This window comes from Cherax quadricarinatus, chromosome 76, assembly GCF_038502225.1.
Source record: "Cherax quadricarinatus isolate ZL_2023a chromosome 76, ASM3850222v1, whole genome shotgun sequence".
In the NCBI taxonomy this organism is placed as follows: Eukaryota; Metazoa; Arthropoda; class Malacostraca; order Decapoda; family Parastacidae; genus Cherax; species Cherax quadricarinatus.
The window spans coordinates 14,760,187-14,782,369 of NC_091367.1; the positions used below are offsets into that span (position 1 = coordinate 14,760,187).

Sequence of the window (22,183 nt, forward strand, 5' to 3'; positions counted from 1 at the left end):
GATGTTCCACCATTCTTCTCCTGACAATCTTTTCCATGATTTTGCATGCTATACATGTCAGTGACACTGGTCTGTAGTTTAGTGCTTCATGTCTGTCTCCTTTTTTAAAGATTGGGACCACATTTGCTCTCTTCCATGCCTCAGGCAATCTCCCTGTTTCGATAGATGTATTGAATATTGTTGTTAGGGGTACACATAGCGCCTCTGCTCCCTCTCTCAAGACCCATGGAGAGATGTTATCTGGCCCCATTGCCTTTGAGGTATCTAGCTCACTCAGAAGCCTCTTCACTTCTTCCTCGGTTGTGTGTACTGTGTCCAGCACATGGTGGTGTACCCCACCTCTCCGTCTTTCTGGAGCCTCTTCTGTCTCCTCTGTGAACACTTCTTTGAATCTCTTGCTGAGTTCCTCACATACTTCACGGTCATTTGTTGTTGTCTCTCCTCCTTCCTTCCTTAGCCTGATTACCTGGTCCTTGACGGTTGTTTTCTTCCTGATGTGGCTGTATAACAGCTTCGGGTCAGATTTGGCTTTTGCTGCTATGTCGTTTTCATATTGACGTTGGGCCTCCCTTCTTATCTGTGCATATTCGTTTCTGGCTCTACGACTGATCTCCTTATTCTCCTGGGTCCTTTGCCTTCTATATTTCTTCCATTCCCTAGCACACTTGGTTTTTGCCTCCTTGCATCTTTGGGTGAACCATGGGCTCATCGTGGCTTTTTCATTATTCCTGTTACCCTTGGGTACAAACCTCTCCTCAGCCTCCTTGCACATTGTTGCTACATATTCCATCATCTCATTAACTGGCTTCCCTGCCAGTTCTCTGTCCCACTGAACCTCATTCAGGAAGTTCCTCATTCCTGTGTAGTCCCCTTTCCCGTAGTTTGGTTTCATTTGTCCTGGCCTTCCTGCTTCCCCCTCCACTTGTAGCTCTACTGTGTATTCGAAGCTCAAAACCACATGATCGCTGGCCCCAAGGGGTCTTTCATATGTGATGTCCTCAATATCTGCACTACTCAAGGTGAATACTAAGTCCAGCCTTGCTGGTTCATCCTCTCCTCTCTCTCTTGTAGTGTCCCTTACGTGTTGGTACATGAAGTTTTCCAGTACCACCTCCATCATCTTAGCCTTCCATGTATCTTGGCCCCCATGTGGCTCCAAGTTCTCCCAGTCGATCTCCTTGTGGTTAAAGTCGCCCATGATCAGGAGCTTTGCCCTGCATGCATGAGCTCTTCTGGCCACTGCAGCTAGTGTGTCAACCATCGCTCTATTGCTCTCGTCATAGTCTTGCCTTGGCCTCCTGCTGTTCTGTGGTGGGTTATACATCACTGCAATTATCACCTTGGGACCTCCAGAGTGAAGCGTTCCCGCTATGTAATCACTTTCTTCTCCGCTGTCTCCTCTCTCCTCGGTGTTTGATCAGCAATGCCACTCCTCCACCCCCCCTGTTCCTTCTGTCTTTTCTCAGGATCTGGTATCCCACTGGAAAGATGGCATCTGTTATCATACCTGTAAGCTTGGTTTCTGTGATCGCTATGATGTCTGGTGATGCCTCTTTGACTTTTTTGTGCCACTCCTCCCACTTGTTTGTTATTCCATCAGCGTTTGTGTACCATACCTTCAGTTTCCTTTCCAACACTGTGGTTTGGGGGGCCTGTGGGGGTGGGAGACCTGGTAGCATACTGTGGGATTCTATGGTTGGGGGTTGGGTGGAAGCTGTGGGTATGGATTGTATTGTGTGTTGGGATGGTGTGATAGGTTGTGGGGTTCTGAGGATAGTTGTGTGTGTGCTTGCCCTTGCTGCTCTGTTCTGCTCTGACTGACCTCTGCTGGTTCCATCCTTGTCTCCTTTCCTAGCTCCTTTCGCTTTTTTGTCCTCTCCCTCGGCTGCTGTCTCTCTGTTTGTGTTCTGTCTCTGTCTAGGAATACCTTCTTGTACTCTTCCGAGCTTTTCAACCGTGGTTTCTCTTGGAGGATCCTGTTCCGCACTGTTTCTGTCCTGAGAATCAGCTTGATCGGTCGGTTTCTCCCCTTCAAGTACCCCCCTATTCTCTGAAAATTTACAATCTCGTCCATGTCTTCTCCCCATATTTCCGTGATGATTTTCTCAATCTCCTTTCTTTCTTCCTGCCGTCTTTCAGTGTGTGTCCTTTCCTCTCTCTCCCGAAGCCCATGGATAAACACTGATTTTGCCCTTTCCTCCTCCCATTGCCTCTCCCTCTGTGACTCTGGTTCCTGTCTGTGTGTGGTCATTTTCTCCCTTGATTTTTCCAGTGGCACTTGGTAGCATGGTTGTGCCTCAGCATTCGACCTATCTCCCTCTCCATCTGCACCCATCTGTTCTTCCCTTCCACTCCCTGGCCCTTCTTTGCAGGCTGATATGACCTTAGCATAATTCATATCTCCTTCCTTCCTGTTCAGCCTCTCAGCTTCGTATGGTGTGTCTTCTCTGGTCACTACCCCTGAGACTTGCTTCAGCCTGTTTACCTCAAATTCTAGGACCTTTACCCTGGCTACTGCAGTTTCGACTTGTGCCTCCCAATTCTTCGTCTCCTTCTCCAACCTCTTTTCCCATTTCACAGAGAGCTCTTTCTCCATTTTTTCAGAAAGCTCTCCTAATGTTCTCTCCCATTCTTGCTCTATCCTTTTCCACTGCTCCTCCATCCATTCCTCCCTACCAGTACCATTGTCATCTGATCCCTGATTCCTGCGATTCCCAACCATTTTTTTTTTTTAGTGAAAGAGAGAAAGAGAAAAAGAAAAAGGGGGAGAGAGTAAGAGAGGGAGAAAGAGAGAGAGAAGGGGAGGGTAGAAGGAGAGGAAAAGAAGGGAAAAAGGGGGAGAAAGTAAGAGAGAGGGAAAAGGTAAGAGAGAGGGGGGGAGTGACAAGGGAAGAGAGAGAGAGAAAAAAAAGAAGAGGAAGAGAGTAAGAGAGGAAGAGAGGAAGAGAGGGAGAGGGAGAGAGGAAAAGAGAGAAAGAGTGAGAGGAAGAGAGGAAGAGAGAGAGGAAGAGAGGATGAAAGGGGAGAGAGAGAGAGGAAGAGAGAGGAGAGGGAGAGAGATGGGGGGAAAGGAAGGGTTAGAGGGTCACTTCACAGGAAGGTGTGAAATCCTGTAAATGTGTGTGTCTGTCTGTATGTGTGTGTGTGTGTGTGTGTGTGTGTGTGTGTGTGCACGCATGTGTGTGTGTGTGTGTGTGTGTGTGTGTGTGTGTGTGTCTGCACGCATGTGTGTGTGTGTGTGTGTGTGTGTGCTACAGCTATTCAAGTGCCTAACAGCAGAGCCTGTTCTACCTAGTGTGTGTGCATATGTTTATGTAAACAGTCCTTATTTCCCACGTATGTACTACATATTTATTGCATATGTACCCGATCTCTTGGTTCCCACTGTACTGTCTTATGCGTTTAAAATTACGTTCAAAAATAAATACACTATGCTTCGCCTATATGCCACTACCTCTAAATTCTATTAAATGCCAGTAAATGCTGTTTATTCTAATTCGGATAGCTCGAGGAGAGTGACCCCCAATTCCAGCTAGAGACAGGTAATATTGACCCCATGCAACTCAAACTAGGTGAATATTACTTGCGGGTCTGTCCTGTCCCAGAAGTTGAAGATGTCTGATGCTTCTCGGTAATATTTCCACTAACTTCCTGTATGCACTATAATCTAGCTCTAATTTTTTCACTCACTCACTGTATTTACTGACACATCTATACATATCTCTTATCTCCCTGGTCTTGAGTCGCACTTATTCTTCAAATACCCCACTGCGTTATTATGGCAACACTATTTAGGCCTGACACAACCGTTCACCCTTCCAACGGCCCCCACTAAACACTCAGCCACTATTTCCTTTGTTTTCTTTTCTGTGATCACTTATATTTCCTTTTTTCGGGGCTTAAGTGATTATATGCACTCTTATGCGTGCACAAGCCTATATCCCACACTCTATTCCTTATGGCACAGTCAGAAATTACCACCAAAACACGAGCTCAAACCGCGTGACTCCTCCACGAGTGTGTGTGTGTGTGTGTGTGTATGTGTGTATGTGTGTGTATGTGTGTGTGTGTATATGTGTGAGTGTATATATGTGTGTATGTGTGTGTGTGTATGTGTGTGTGTGTGAGTGTGTGTGTGTGTGTGTGTGTATATATGTGTGTGTATATGTGTGTGTGTGTGTGCGTGTATGTGTGTGTGCGTGTGTGTGTGCGTGTGTGTGTGCATGTGTATGTGTGTGTATGTGTGTGTGTGTATGTGTGTATGTGTATGTGTGTGTGTGTATGTGTATGTGTGTGTATATGTGTGTGTGTGTGTGTGTGTGTGTGTGTGTATGTGTATGTGTGTATGTGTATGTGTGTGTATGTGTGTGTGTGTGTGTGTGTGTGTATTTGTGTGTGTGTGTATGTGTGGTATGTGTGGTATGTGTGGTGTGTGTGTGTGTGTGTGTGTGTGTGTGTGTGTATGTGTGTGTATGTGTGTGTATGTGTATGTGTGTATGTGTGTGTATGTGTGTGTGTGTGTGTGTGTGTGTGTGTGTGTGTGTGTGTGTGTGATTGTGTATGTGTGTGTATGTGTGTGTATGTGTGTGTATGTGTGTGTGTGTGTACAGATGTATATTTGTGCATATGTATAGATAATCTCGGAATGGATTACCGGTACATGAAAACAGTAACAAGAATCTTGCCCTAGTTATCGTGCATTAGTGTTGAACTAAATGAAAACGAGACTTTGGAGGATAGGAAAAAATAATTCTCAGGCAAGATTAAAGGTATCCCATCAAGGGTACCTAATTAAGCTTCGCAAACTGGATGCCAAGAGTTTCTCCTCCTATAGCTACAAAAAGGCACACACACACACACACACACACACACACACACACACACACACACACACACACACACACACACACACACACACACACACTCACGCAGGAACCACACATAGTTTTAAGACGATGTATGTCGTATGATAAAGCTCACGGAGCAGGGAGACAGAGAACCTAGTAGCGCCCAGTGACGAGGAGGGGCCAGCTGTGACTCGACCCCTGCAACCACAACTAGGTGAGCGCACACACACACACACACACACACACACACACACACACACACACACACACACACACACACACACACACACACACACACACACACACACTACAAAATGATATAAGATATTAAACGCAACTGCCAAACCCTGCTCAAATAAATGCATTATTTAGAAGACGGAAGAAGAGAGATACAAGCAAACGCAATAAACTGATGAGCAGAGAAGAGGAAGATGAGAATTTGAATTTTAAAGGAGATGAATAAAGAACATGAAAAGAATTTGAATGAAATTACTCCAGTCAGGAAAACGTAAGATTTTTCTGAGAGTGAAAAGAGAAGGGGAGAGAGAGAGAGAGAGAGAGAGAGAGAGAGAGAGAGAGAGAGAGAGAGAGAGAGAGAGAGAGAATGCACGGGAGGACATGGGAAAGTCTTATGGTAGAACTTTACAGTTCACACAGAGGCTGTCTGCTAAGAACTCTCTATCTAGATCAAGGTCCGTCGTGTATTATCCAGGTGTTTGAAGTAAGGATAATTAAGCACAAGGCTCTGTCCCCACCCTCCACCCACTGCCGACATGACAATTATGAGAAAAATATCCTATTCCATTTTGATAAAAGTGGAATGGAATTTTCAGTAGAGATAGAGGTGGATAGAATAAATGGGCTACAGTCACCTCTATTTAATTAGTACTCTTTTCACATTAACTATTGGTGTTACTCCACTGTACGCTACTGCTATACCTGGAGTTTACCTGGAGGGGGTTTCTGGGGTCAACGCCCCCCCCCCGGTCCGGTTCATAACTAGGCCTCGTAAACTGCTGTAACTAAACATCTAATTCAACCATTGCTATTAACTCAACTTGTTATCAACTAATCGTCCTGATGCAGTTGAATAAGCACCAGCAATACATTGATTTTAGTTTTCCCCAGCGTAGTGTCTAGTTGAATACTGTGTTGGCAAAGTGCTTCTCCAGCTGGTTCTTAAATGACTACAATTGTTTTTGCGCTGACAGCTCCAGCGGGTGGTTTGTTCCGTTCTGCTATAATTTTCTTTCCAAAAACAGCTTTGCGTGTTTTGTGTTGCATCTTTCCCTTCGAAGTTTTCATCCTATTGTGTCCAGTTATGGACTCTCTCAGCACTCCAAAAGCTCTTCATGTCTGAATATATCAAAATCATATAATATCTATAAGGTTGTTTCTGAATGATGGTACGAAATTGCTTGCTAATCTGTTTTGCACCTACTCCTTTGTCTTCGTCTTTTCCGTAATTTGGAGACCAAAACTGGACGGAATATTAGAGATGCTAACAAAAGCACGATAGAGTCAGAATAATATCTGTTGCTCTGTTCTCGGTTTTTTTTTTTTTGTTGAGATCTAGCTTACTGTTAGTTTTGCTGCTCGGAGATAAGCGGGTTGGATACATTAGGATTAGTGCCAAGATTCTCCTCTTCTCTTGTCTCTGTTAGTTCGTATTTGTGTTTGGGATTGCTATATTCAAAATACGTCACTTTGCAACAGCAGATCTTGATCACTCTGAATACTCAAGCGATCTGCTTTAGATGTTGCACTTTTTCCTAATTTTGTATTATCGGCAAATTTTCATTCATCTACATTCTGATGAAGACGTTACCCTGATGAACTCCACTGTGTACGACTCACGAAATCGTAATGACACGATTACAAACAGATCATACAACGGGCGGGGATAGAACCAGCGATCAGAGAGTCATAGAACTCCAGACGGACGCGTTAGCCACTGGACCAGCTGGCTACAATAAGATAACTAGGTACATTTATACACCATTGGAATGTTAGCACAGGCACCACTGTGACCACAAATGCAAGTTTTATGATCTCTGATCGCGGGTTCTATCCCCGCCCGTGGTATGTTTTTTTTCACTGTTTACGTCTAGACACTCAAACTCAATTCAGTACCACTTTCTGCTTGATGTTTGATATATCAAACATCATGTCTGATATATCACATGTCTGATATATCACGTGTTTTTATTTTGACCAGTATTATTGGATGGGGTATCATGTCGTTTGTCTTTTGAAATCCAGGAACACTACATCTGTCGGGAGTTTCTTAATATACGTGTGTAACTGAAACATTCGATTAAATTCATTGTTACCTGGAGATGACTTCGGGATCAATACCTCCGCCGCTCGGTCTCAGACTCTCTCTCTCTCTCTCTCTCTCTCTCTCTCTCTCTCTCTCTCTCTCTCGTGCCTAATAAGCCGAACTTGACAAATAGGCCGAACTCTCTTAAAAATTAGTCTTTTCCGGTCTGTGGTTCGTACGTAGGACTGCGTGCGGCTAGCAGTAACAGCCTGGTTGATCAGGCCCTGGTCCACCATGAGGCCTAGTCACAGACCGGGACGCGGGGGCGTTGATCCCCCGGAACTCTCTCCAGATATACTTCAGGTATAAAAAAAACTTCATTGACAATGATGTAAATTACTTTCATATTTAGACCAAAACTAACTTAGAAACCTCGTCTAATCTAACCTTATTTTGTCATCATTAATCATATTTTTTATATCAGTTTAAATTCATGTGTTATTACTTAAAATAAGTGATATATATTTTTTTCATTGTGCTCAGATTAATTTCCGCAGATAATTTGCATAAACCATCTTTCTCTTTGCTTCTTCAGAAGAAGAGACGGTCGTTTTTTAGGCCTAACTCGCTGGTTTAGCTTATTCGGCACGATACATATGCATACATAATACAAATGTTTCATGGAGTAAATTGTAAGTAATCTTATGTGTTGGTCAATACTTATCCTAGATACATCAGTCAGCATCTCTGAACTGTAACGTTAAGAAGAGAAGAGAAACCGAGGTGCTCTGGGATCCTTAGTTTCCCTGACGAGTCTTTTGCCTTCAGTAACTTTAATAAGCTTTCCCTTGAACCGAAGGTTCATGAACCAGTAGTAATTAACATGTGATGATGAGCATATTTCGCTATGTGATAAATGGTTTTGAAAACCGACATGTTGAATTATTGACACATTTATGCAACATATGGGAATCTTCCTGCAAGAGTGATAGACTGAACACATCGATTCCAGGCTGAGAGACTGATTACCTCAAATTCCTCCGCTCCTTATACCTTCCTGCTTTGTATTGGACTGATGAAGCCACCGTGTGGCGAAACGATTCTTCAATATAGATTCCCATATGTTGCATAAACATATTTCACTATGTAGGCTTCTGGGACTCCCTGAGGTTGGCAGCTGTACCTCCTCCATCCCTGCTGTACTGGAGACAGATGTCAACCAATATGAATGCTAATTTGTAGTCCCACACCACCTGCTTGCTGTCTGTTCAGGATTGCATGCCAATTCTGATGCTTTCGATGACTTTAAATTGCAGCCTTCAAAACACATGCCTCACATCCATATAAAAATGCTGGTACCACTATTCTTTGGTACTTTCCATTTTTATACCTGCATGAACTTTTCCTTCCACGGATACCTCAGCATACCACCACTTTCCTCTCATCTATTCTACCTTTCACCTCATCTTTCATAAACCCATCTGCTAACATGTCCACTCTCAAGTATCTTGATAAACCCTCTTCCTCCGTACTCCCTCCAGTATGATATTCAGGTTGTTCTTGTTACTCTTATCACCTTTCTCTTTTCTATGTTTATTTTAAATTTCCTTCTTTTATATTCATCTGCCCTAAAATAGAGCTGTCTAACCAGCAAATAGCGAATGCAATAACGTTCTTTGTATCAGATCCAATGACTCTCGGTCACATGTCTTTTCTCACTTCGCTAGAATTTGCTTCTTTCACAACCCCTTCTACGAGCATTTTCAACAACCAAGGTGACATCACGCATTCCTTAGTAAGTCTTACTTTTACTGGAAAATAGCCTAACCTGAGCTTCGATCTCTGCATAAAATCTCCTAACTGCTCTTAGTAACTTACTACCTATTCCATACATTTGCAACATCTGCCAAATGACTTTAATATCCACCCTGTCTTATGAATTTTCTTCAGACATAAAATTAAAAAAAAGTTTATCTAAATACTGATCACTGGTATGTTTAAATATCAGTGCTTTATCCCTGCCATTTCCTGTTCCTTTGCAATTGAATTTTGTGTCTTATCACTGACTCTTTCAATAAAAATAATTCTATAACTTGACCTTATATACTCACCAGGCTTGTTCCAATATAATTCTTACATTTTCTCTTTTTCCCTTTTCACTTTTACAGGTGTACTATATTTCCCCTCTCCCAATCCTTTAGTATCTTCCCTTCTTTAAAATATCTATCTACTGAACAAACACACCAATAGTTCCAACAATATATCCCCACCTGTTTTTAACATCTCTCTTAACTCGATTTATCACACCCGCTTTACTCCTTTTCAATCTACACACGGAAGTCTTCGCAATTCCATCTCATTCTTCTACTCATTCCTATAAATATTATCCCTCCCCACCCTATGCATAAACTCGCTGCTTACCCTTCACCACTAACATTCAAAAACTCGTCAAAATATCCACTCTATCCTTCCAGTACCTCCACCCCCCTATCTAACATCTTCCGTTCATAACTGCTAAGTCCATTTACTCTCCAGGCTTCCTCTCCTTATTGATCTCGCTCCGGAACAGCTACTTATTTTCAGCACAATTAGCTGATAAGGACTGAGCCATTCTCTCACTGGCTCTCCTTTTGCACTCCCACATCACTTTTAATCTCCTCCTCCTCCTCTGCATACTCTGCTTTTAGTCCTTCAATTTCATATTTATAAACCTTTCTTATGCTAATTTATTCACCCTTAACACCTTTACGTTCTCATTCACCAACTGCTCCTCTTCCCACCTGCACCTCCTCCTCTTCACACGAACCTCTGCTAAACATAATCAATGCATTCTGAAATTTATCCCCATACCTTCCCAACCTCATTTCCTGCACTTTCTCTAGTCCATCATTTCCCCAATAGTTTCTTGTATCCTTCCAAAACTGTCTCCATAATTCATTCATTCACTTTTACGCTTTTTTTTTTTACCCTCTGCTGCGGGTCTCCCTGTATGTCCTCGGATCAAGGTAAAACACCTAGCTCTGCTGGGTGCTTGATTTTTGTAGAATTGAGTGGTTCTGTGGGTTACAGCGTCATGTGATTTTCGCTCACCATGAGGCGTCCAAAGCAACTTGGGTTCGAATCCTCGGCTAGTCGCAGTGTTGTTATTGATTAAATACCACTCGTTCGTGGTTTCAATAATATATATATACTGCTTGTGGAGGCTAGTACACGAAACTGCGAGTAGAATGAAATTAGCTCAGAGGCACCCACACTACCGTATGTCCTCGGATCAAGGTAAAATACCTAGCTCTACTGGGTACTTGATTCTTGTAGGAATGAGTGGTCCTGTGGGTTAGAGCGCCATGTGATTTTCGCTAACCATGAGGCGGGCCTAAACGACATGGGTTCGAATCCTCGGCTAGTCGCAGTGTTGATATATAAATATATATGAAAAATTCAATACATTTTCTTCAAATGTAATGTTATATATTGTCTTCAGACGTGTGTCTTCATTAATCAAATTCTCTTCTAACCTTCTTCCTCGTCCTCCTCTTTGTCTTCCTTCTTCTCTTCCTCCATCTCTCATATATTGTCCTGGTTCCTCTCCTAACACCTATTCCTACTTCTCCTCCCCCACCTATTCTCATTTCGTCTGAATTCGATACATTCTCACCTGCAAATTCGAGGTAACTCGAAGGTAATTGGCGGAAACTGTGTTGCAAACTTTTCCCCGAGTGGTCGCTTGCACGACGCTGATTTGCTCAGTTTTATCTTCACTTTTTTTTTTTATCCTTCGCCTCCTATGGTAATCCTGTTCTTGCTACTGCTGCTGCGCCTTCTCCTCCTGCTGCTTCTCCTCATTTTGCTTCTACTACTGTTTTTGCTCCTACTGTTCTTCCTTTTCTTCGCCTTCGTTCTCCTACTCCTTACTACCATTATTCCTTAAACTACTTTTAATTCTCTCTTCCTGTTCACCTCTTACCCTTCCCTCCTCCTCTTCATTCTCCACCATTCACTCCATTCTTTTCTTCACCGGTGGCCCGGTGGCCTGGTGGCTACAGTTCCCGTTTCACACACGGAGGACCCGGGTTCGATTCCCGTCGGGTGGAAACATTTCGACACGTTTCCTTACACCTGTTGTCCTGTTCACCTAGCAGCAAATAGGTACCTGGGTGTTAGTCGACTGGTGTGGGTGGCATCCTGGTGGGCAAGATTGAGGACCCCAATGGAAATAAGTTAGACAGTCCTCGATGACGCACTGACTTTCTTGGGTTATCCTGGGTGGCTAACCCTCCGGGGTTAAAAATCCGAACGAAATCTTATCTTATCGTATCTCTTATTCTTCTCCTATTTTGCTTCTTCCTATTCCTGGTGTTCAGGAAGCTGTAAAACATGATAGTTGATTATATATCCCGCCCCTCCTGTGTTGGAGGTGATTATATATCCCGCCCCTCCTGTGTTGGAGTTGATTATATATCCCGCCCCTCCTGTGTTGGAGTTGATTATATATCCCGCCCCTCCTGTGTTGGAGTTGATTATATATCCCGCCCATCCTGTGTTGGAGTTGATTATATACCCCGCCCCTCCTGTGTTGGAGTTGATTATATATCCCGCCCCTCCTGTGTTGGAGTTGATTATATACCCCGCCCCTCCTGTGTTGGAGTTGATTATATATCCCGCCCCTCCTGTGTTGGAGTTGATTATATACCCCGCCTCTCCTGTGTTGGAGTTGATTATATATCCCGCCCCTCCTGTGTTGGAGTTGATTATATATCCCGCCCATCCTGTGTTGGAGTTGATTATATACCCCGCCCCTCCTGTGTTGGAGTTGATTATATATCCCGCCCCTCCTGTGTTGGAGTTGATTATATACCCCGCCCCTCCTGTGTTGGAGTTGATTATATATCCCGCCCCTCCTGTGTTGGAGTTGATTATATACCCCGCCTCTCCTGTGTTGGAGTTGATTATATACCCGCCCTTCCTGTGTTGGAGTTGATTATATACCCCGCCCTTCCTGTGTAGGAGTTGATTATATACCCGCCCCTCCTGTGTTGGAGTTGATTATATACCCCGCCCCTCCTGTGATGGGGTTATATACCCCGCCCTTCCTGTGTAGGAGTTGATTATATACCCCGCTCCTCCTGTGGAGTTGGTTATATACCCCGCCCTTCCTATGTTGGAGCTTATTATATACCCCGCCCTTCCTTTGTTGGAGTTGATTATATACCCCGCCCTTCCTGTGTTGGAGTTGATTATATACCCCGCCCTTCCTGTGTTGGAGTTGATTATATACCCCTCCCTTCCTGTGTTGGAGTTGATTACATACCCCGCCCTTCCTATGTTGGAGTTGACTATATACCCCACCTCTCCTGTGTTGGGGTTATATACCCCTCCCTTCCTGTGTTGGAGTTGATTATATACCCCGCCCTTCCTGTGTTGGAGTTGATTATATACCCTGCCCTTCCTTTGTTGGAGTTGATTATATACCCCGCCCTTCCTGTGTTGGAGTTGATTATATACCCTGCCCTTCCTTTGTTGGAGTTGATTATATACCCCGCCCTTCCTGTTGAGTTGGTTATACAACCTGCCTCTCCTGTGTTGGAGTTACATACCCCGCCCCTCCTGTGTTGGAGTTGGTTATATATCCTGCCTCTCCTGTGTTGATTTTATGAAATGACTAATATTTTTAAAGCAGTTACTATGTCCGGTGAGGTCTGGTAAAGACTCTCTGTGACTTCAGTAATCCTGCTTAGTTTGCGCTACCGCTGACTTCATGCGCTTCTTGTGCGCAGTGAACTAGCGGCTCAGACGACACAAAGTGATGAAAGAAATTAAGTTACCCTTCCCTTCTCTGAATCAAACCTGATTAAATTCCATTCACGTGAATATAATTCTAATCCTGACTTTTAACAGTTCTTAACCTGTAAACGGTGCAAGAATAAACTTCAGATGTCTCCTCGATGCTCTTCTCAACATTGGGACTGGTTTTTTAAGCCCAAGGATTCGTCTGACTTAATCAGATGTGGGTTCGATGCTGGGGCTGCATACCCTACTGTGAATATCAAAATGGTATACAATACCGACAGGTTGGTAGGTAAGACACATAGGCAACAGTTAGGCAACTTTATTCCGAAACGTTTCGCCTACACAGTAGGCTTCTTCAGTCGAATACAGAAAGTAGGCAGGAGCTGTAGAGATGCGAGGCCGATGTAATCAGTCCATCACCCTTGAAGATGTTGATTTGAGGTTGTCAGTCCCTCAGCCTGGAGACGAGTTCTGTTCCATTGTCTGAAACAACCTGTTTCAGACAATGCCTATATGTCTTACGTACCACCCTATTATGAGCCTGACATACCCCTACATAGGTCGGTACTTAGCTTACATCTGGTTCTTTCCCGTGTGGAGGGGGAAGGGGGCTTTTACTTTCTGTTTTCCTAAATTGCAGTCCATTTCGTCTTTCCTAAGCGGCATAACTCTGCGTTTGTAATGAACGCCAATAGCCGCCTGTATGGTCACGGCTCCAATCTGTCCTGGTCTTTCTGGAGTCCGTCTCTGTCCTCTCTCTTGTTTACGTCCAGTAATTTCACGTCAACTGCAGACAATGATGCATATGATTCAGTTACGTCTGACATTCATTTATATCAGTTACTATAACGACCTCAGTACTGATCCTTGTGGTGCACCACTCGTCATTCTCAACCATTCTGATAGTTGCTACCTAAATATCTCACTCTTATTTTTCTTGGCAGTGCCTTTCCTGCTATTCCTACCTGCTTCACTTATTCGTGAAATAACTTCAGGAGTGTTCGTGTAAGTGGCCGTCTTATAATCAAGGAACATCTACGATTGTAAAAAAAAAATCACAACACAGCAGTTGGAAAAATTCACAAATAGCCAACGTTTTCGAGAGGAAATTTTAGACTTAATAGTCCGTCCATGACTATTATCCCGTCTATTATCCGGACTATTATCCGGTAACTACTTTCCTCTCCAGTGTGGAATATTTGTGAATCAGGAAAATGTTATGTATTACTTACTTTCTTCACCTCATTTACGGTTATGACATTCATGTTCATTGTCACTTATAAATTCCACTCTGCCGTTCCTGTGTGTTTCCTCTTAGTGAATGGGAATACATGGAATGACTGATAGCAGAGGCCCTGGTGGCTCCCACAGAGGCTATGCTGAAAGAACTTTCTCATCTGTAGATAAAGGGCTCTCACTTATCTATTATACGATTCAAGGACATAAAAATAGATGTCTCTCTCCCCATCCCCCACTCCCTCCAGTTACTCCAGTACTGATGAAATTAAGACACATGTGCAACATCTGGGTATCTTTATTGTAGACGTTTCGCCATTCAGTGGCTTTATCAATACAAATTCTAGGACATAACTTGAAGACAGTAGGACTATATACAGAAGATGAGGTAATCAGTCCCTCAACCTAGGAGTAGGTGCGAAGAGCACCATAGTCGTGGAGATTCTGAAGCAGAAGCAAGGAGCCTGGCGCTTATATAGTAACGTCAGGTGCAGCAGATGAAGGCATAGTCACTGGTAGGCGGGATTCCCCAGTGGAAGTAGGTCCTTCCCAAAAAGATGGGTTAGTTGTAGTAGTAGCTGTCGTAGCCGTGAAGTTATGTACATGTCCTCAGAATCAAGAATCCATGACGTTGCAGTGTCTGACAAGTTGTGCAAGAATGGTATATAATACCGACAAGATGAAATTAAGACATGTGCAACTAAGCCATCTCTTTGGGAAGGACCTACTTCCACTGGGGAATCCCGCCTACCAGTGACTATGCCCTCGTCTGCTACACCTGACGTTACTATATAAGCGCCAGGCTCCTTTCTTCTGCTTCAGAATCTCCAAGACTACGGTGCTCTTCGCACCTACTCCTAGGTTGAGGGACTGATTACATCTTCTGTATATAGTCCTACTGTCTTCATGTTATGTCCTAGAATTTGTATTGATAAAGCCACTGGATGGCGAAACGTCTACAATAAAGATACCCAGATGTTGCACATGTGTCTTAATTTCATCTTGTCGGTATTATATACCATTCTTACACCAGTACTATTAACGTACTGGAAAATGACATAAATTTTGCAGGAGAGATGAAAGTGGAGGGAAGGTACCGGCAACCATTACCACTCCATAGGTAGTTTAGGTCAGGAAACAAGATAAGTGTTTCCTGACGCGGGTCTTAGCCATATGATGACCCGCACCTGGAGCTTTTGGTCCTCTGATTAAGGCCTTCCGCTGTCTTACTCCACTGCCACTGAGAAAGCAGTGTCTCAGTGGTTCTTCCCCTGGTTACCAAAAGTTCAACCTATGGCTAACACAACCACCTATTTCTTCCACTACCACTATTAATAATTTGAGTCCCTCGTTTGTCAACTGATCATCCTGATGACGTTGCTAAAAAAAGAAAAGTTAGGAGTCTGTTGATTTCAGATTATCCCCTGCGTAGTGTCTGGTTAAGTGCTGGTCCAACTGATTCGTAAATGACTCTTGTCTACGGGCTTAGTTTATCCATTCTGCTCTAATTCTATTAAAAAGACCCTTTTGCAGAAATTAGTGTTACGTCTGTCTCGAAATTTCCATTATTATGAGTTGTGGACTAAATCAGTGAGTTATGGCCACTATGTACTCGTAGGGGCCATTTCTTGAGAGAGAAAAGTCTGAGTGCTTTGAGTTTTTCTTCATATGGTTTGTTTCTGACTAACCATATGAACATGTTAGTTCTTGGCTATGTCCTCTCCAGTATTTCTCGCCTCACACAACGTCCGTGGTTCAATCCCCGACACGGGTGAATATGTTGGACATGTTTCCTTACATCTACTGTTCCTGTTCACCTAGGTATAAGTAGGTGCCTGGGTGTTAGTCGAATGGTGTGAATCGCATCCTGGGGTACAAGACTTAAGACCCTAATGGAAATAAGACAGTTCTGGGTGACACATTGACTTGGGTTATCCTGGCTGGATAACACCCCCGGGGAAAAAATCACAACACATCTTATTTTACGCGGAATAAGAAGGGCATTATGAAGAATCAACACGATATCTGAATATTTTGTTCCCGAAGATTTTAGCGTTTAAACCTACCATTCTTTTAGCTTTTCTGATCACAAATAAACATGGATTGATGCCTTTGAGATTGATGTTTACGATTATTCCAAGGTCCTCCTTCTCTCTTGTTTTGATTAACTTGTATTCATGTTTGATTTTTTATCCAAAATACATTACTTTGCACGTCTTCTTAAATGTTCCCCACATTTCACTAACCAATCCTGATCACTCTAATTCTCAACCATTCTTCTTTTTTATGCTACACTTCTCTAGCGTCATTTGCGGATTTTGCTATCATAGATTTTAGAATTACTTCGAGACTATTTATCTACACTGAGGTTACACACGCATTCTTCATAGTTCAGGACAAGTCTCGTTGTAAACACCAAGAGGTTAACGAACTGGTGAATATGTGTGTGTCGAAGAGGAGGAGGATACAATGATGTCGCTAACTCTATGACTGCTTACACACGCGTCCTGGCTCATTCAGTGTTAAAACACTGAAGTCTATTTTGACGTTTCAGACAAAACCTCTCAATAATAATGATAATAATAATAATAATATAAAAATATATAATATTAATATACTAATACATATATTAATATTATTAAATTTTATTTATATGTATTAGTATATTAATATTATTAAATTTTATTTATACTAATACATATAAATAAAATTTAATAATATAATAATAATAATAATAATAATAAAATATGTAATATTAATATACTAATACATATAAATAAAATTCAATAATATTAATATACTAATACATATAAATAAAATTCAATAATATTAATATAATAATAATAATAATAATAATAATAATAATGATAATAATAATAATAATGCTGACATCAGGTTTTGGTCTGGTGGAGTTGCCAAGTCGTATTAGTCATCTTTAAAGTCAAAACTTTTTCCATTAAGAATCTCTTTGATGTCACTTTTTTGTTTGTTGTTGATCCCTGACCCAGAAATTAACGTCGTAAAGAAGGTCTAACAACGGCTTTCATTATTAAAATATAAACGCATTTCTTTTTCCCTCCCCCGAGGATATGTATTAAATGTGTCCTGAATTCTCAACGATGATTGGGCATTACTGAGTGCATTAAAAATCACGTACACGTGCACGTGCACATACACGTACACATACACGTACACATACACGTACACATACACGTACACATACACGTACACATACACGTACACGTACACGTACACATACACGTACACATACACATACACGTACACGTACACGTACACATACACGTACACATACACGTACACATACACGTACACATACACGTACACATACACGTACACATACACGTACACGTACACGTACACGTACACGTACACGTACACGTACACGTACACGTACACACACACACACACACACACACAGTAACACGAGTGCACATCTGGAAAAATAAAAAAAAAAAAGAAATATTTCTTCATTCTTAGAGAATTTATGAAGTAGAATGACTGGAGAGGTAGAGGCAGGATCCATACATAGCTTCAAGGAGAGATACGATAAGGCTCTCGAAGCCAGGAAAGAGTGAAATGATTAACGACCAGCTAAAAGACTCGATTCCCAGGAGCCACATAAAGGTGAGTACACCTACTCTCTCTCTCTCTCTCTCTCTCTCTCTCTCTAAGTCTGACTTTCTCAATACTGTGATTTTTATATTATCATTTTTGATGTAAATGATAACTTTACATACTGGCTAAAATATTTTCTTAGGGGAAAGACAAGGATCAGTATTTATTATATCGGTCCACATTACCATCCATATTAATAACTTTGCCCTCGTCTGCTACACGTCCCTATCCACTGACGCCTACATAACCGCCAGTCTTCTTGCCTTTACTCCAGATTCTCCTCCATCACGATGCTGTGAATACTAACTCCAAGGCTGAAGGACTGATTATCTCATCTTTTGTATATAGTTCTACTGTCTTCTAATTATGTCCTAGAATCTGTATTGATAAAGCCACTGGATGGCGAAACGTCTATAATAAAGATGACCAGATGTTGCACATGTGTCTTGACTTTCATCTTGTGTTTTATACCTTTCTTGCACATCCGATAACAATTGGCTTTCAGAGTGGCTGATTTGTTATGTAAAACTATCACACCCCGAGTACCCATCCTGAGGGAGGTGGTCTGAACCTTGCCGAGGATGTGGGAGTGGGTTGAGATACCCACACTATGACGTTTCACTCCCACACTGTGGGTTCTATGCCACTGATGCTTCGTCCAATAAAATGTTACGTGTAAAGTAAAAGGACGCAAGTGCAACTAATGTGACATTTTATTGTGGCAACGTTTCGCTCTCCAGGAGCTTTGTCAAGCCGATACAAACAGTATATTGACACAGAGGGTATATATAAAGGCTCAGAGTGAGGTGCAATACTAGTGAGGTACCATATCGATGTTCACAGGTGGTGGTAGTAGTAGTAGTAGTAGTGACAAAAGTTGTAGTAGTAGTAAGACAATATATGGCAGAGCAATTAATACTACACAGGGCACATTACAGAGGGTGAACACTGAAACAGGCCTTCTCTTTCCAGTCTATGTTTATCCAACCTATTTTTATGTTACCCAAATAATAGCTTTTATATCCTTTCACTCATGTACGAATTAATTGCTCTGCTACTACAGCTTTTGTCACTACTACTACCACCACCTGTGAACATCGATATGGTACCTCACTAGTATTGCACCTCACTCTGAGGAAACAAACACATATGCAGTATAATGTGATCCTTTATTGACTACGTTTCGCCCACACAGTGGGCTTTTTTCAAGTCACAAACAGATCTACCTGGGGTGGAAGGGACGCGAGTATTTATAGTCAGGTTCAGAATGCTGAGGTCAGGTGGAGAATGCTGCATCTGATGCATCTGCAACATCAGATGCAGCATTCTCCACCTGACCTCAGCATTCTGAACCTGACTATAAATACTCGCGTCCCTTCCACCCCAGGTAGCATCACAGCATCACAGTCCAGCACCACGTTGACAGGCACATGGCTTCTGCCGAAAGGAAGAGGTCACGATGTTCCAGGGACACGACGGATGACTCGGACTTAGAAATGGACGACTCGGATTTAGAAATATGGGGCGCAATCCTAGCGAAGAAGTTGCGAGACCACTCCGTGTCATCAGAGGAAAAGTCTCCAGTTCTGACAAGCCTAACCATGCAGCCAGAGAATACGGAAAGATGGATCAATGTGAACAGTAAGACACGCCGTCCCTCCAAGGAGCAGGTAAACCAGCTCAAATCACCTTCCAGATTCAAGGTAAAAGCTTATGGGGAACACAAAACCCACTATGGTGTGGTTACACACCTGGAAACACGGCACAAACTGAGGTTCAAGATATGGTTCAACCTGAGGGGAGAACCAATACTGACTCCTATCAACAGGGAAATGCATATCACCTTGAAGAAAGTCATGGAGACAGACCGCTCCTTCACCCTGGAGGAACTGGATTATCGGCAGAAGGTCACCAAGGGTGTAGTGATGCGATACCCGCTGATGATGCCCATCGAGGCAGTAGCAGCTCATCCCAGTGTCGTGTCAGCTCAGCGTCTCAAGGCAAAATCGGCAGGCAACGCACCAACCCGGCAGGTCCTCATTCAGCATGTAGGACCGCTGCCATCCCAGCTGGACCTCGGTTCTTGGGGCAGGTACGATGTCAGGACCTTCACGGCAGAACCAGTTCGCTGTTTTAAGTACCAGCGTTACGGACACCTGGGTGCACTCTGTCCAGAGTAATCTGCGGTGTCTGCAGCCAGCCCCACCCTACCGAGGAATGCATCACCAAGCTGAAGAATGCATCGCCACCCACTCCACGATGCCCGAATTGCAGGCAGAAACACCATCCCTGGAACCCTCGATGCCCTGAGAGGCTCACTAGAATTCGTGAGGCTTGGAAGGCACCAACGACGAGACAGCAGGCTAGGGCAGAGCATCACCCTCAGCAGACGATGGGTGCAGAGAATCCTGCGATACTGCAGAACTCTCATCAGGCAACCCAACTCAATACCCAGGAATTTCCGACCCTTGAAGACTCAACCAGGCGTCATGAACAGGAGCATCTTCCCCCACTACCGCAACGAAGAAACAAAAACATGAGGAATAGGCGGCGCCAACAGGAAACATTTGGGCAACGCAATCAGCAGACGGCACTACACGAGCCCCCACCGGCCTCCTTGCCAGGCACAGCCACTATGCAGGCTGTGGCTGCACCTCACCAGCAGATGCCGGTTACACAACTTGGCATACAGCAACAGGCCACGGTGTGCACAGTGAAGAAATACAACCCTCAGCAGTCCCCACAGATTACAACAACCCAGATAATATCCACTGCTTCGAACCCACCGACAACGCAGGCCCCCAACAGAGAGGATCTCTTAACACTCATCAAGGCATTCACAGATATTATCTGCAACACAATCACCTCCACAGAACAACAGAGCATGTTCCGGCAGATGGTCAGCACACTCCTGAGGGTGTGCTTACTGACAGAGCAGGAAACAGTGGATGCCATGAATCTGCAGATTATCAGAGCGGACAGAGCCCAGTCCCCAGCTCAGGAAACAGCTGAGATGGAATAACCTCAGTCGCTTATGAGGCACACTAGCTGAACTGTCCGGAACAGTGCTTGAGCAGCATATGCTGCAACAGTGAAGAATCAATTCTCCTTCAGGAGCCAGAGACGGGTCATCTCAAGATTAAGACCCGTGCCCGGACCCTGATCTTGGCGAACATTATACATACATACACCCCAGATAGATCTGTTTGTGACTTGAAAAAGCCCACTGTGTGGGTGAAACGTAGTTAATAAAGGATCACATTATACTGCATATGTGTTTATATTTCCATTGTGTCGGTATTTTATACCATTTATTTCCACCTCACTCTGAGCCTTTATATATACCCTCTGTGTCCATATACTGTTTGTATCGGCTTGACAAAGCTCCTGGAGAGCGAAACGTCGCCACAATAAAATGCCACATTAGTTGCACTTATGTCCTTTTACTTTACATATTGTCGGTAATTCTACCAACATTATTACAAAATGTTAAGTCTATTCAAACATCACGGTGCACAAATAATCCGCACTTAGAAGACCAAGACTTTTGACGACGTTTCGGTCCGACTTGAACCATTAATGAGTCACATCGGGAAAGAAAAGAGGCACAGATGTACTTCTATCAAATCCATAAAAGAAAAAATCTTTACTGCGGGAACGTTTCGCCCGTTAGTTGCTTCCTCAGTCCAGTAAATAAAAGAATGGTGGAAGATTGAAGTCCCTTAAATTACATTCATTTGTAAGACGAAGAATAAGGGGAGACATGATCGAAGTATATAAGTGAAAGACGGTATTAACAAAGGGGATATAAATAGGGTTTTGAGGATATTCCTCCAAGAGAGAACTCGTAATAATAGATTCAAATTAGATAAGTTTAGATTTAGAAAGGATATAGGAAAGTATTGGTTTGGAAATAGGGTAGATGATGAGTGGAACAGTCTACGTATTAGGGTGATTGTAGCTAAAACCTTGGGTAGTTTGAAATTTAGGTTGGGTAAATACATGAGTGAGAGGGAGATTGAGACACTTATGCAGCATATGGGAATCTTTATTCAGGAAACGTTTCCTGAATAAAGATTCCCATATGCTGCATAAGTGTCTCAATCTTCAACTTGTCGGTTTTTCAAACCATTCATCACACATGAGTGAGAGGGGTTGGATTTGAGTTGGTTCTTGCACACGAGATTTATCAAAGCTTATTGCTAGGGTAGCGCTGAAAATAGGATGGGCAAATATTTGGTTAGTTGGATGGATTTGTGAAGGACCTGCCTAGTCTGGTCCAACATGCCTGCTGCAGTGTTCTTCTTTTCTTATGTTTTTAAGATCAAGAGCGTGAGGTAATCAGTTCCTCAGCCTAGAGTCCGTGCAATCAGTCCATCAATCTTGATGAAAGTACAGCATAGGTACGTATAAT

At 43.0% G+C, this 22,183-nt stretch overlaps 1 protein-coding gene across 3 annotated transcripts in view; it reads left to right on the top strand.

The window, feature by feature from the left end:
• The window catches only part of LOC128703636 (zwei Ig domain protein zig-8), a 154,622-nt gene that overhangs the window by 62,157 nt on the left and 70,282 nt on the right, over nucleotides 1-22,183 (top strand). The window lies entirely within an intron of this gene.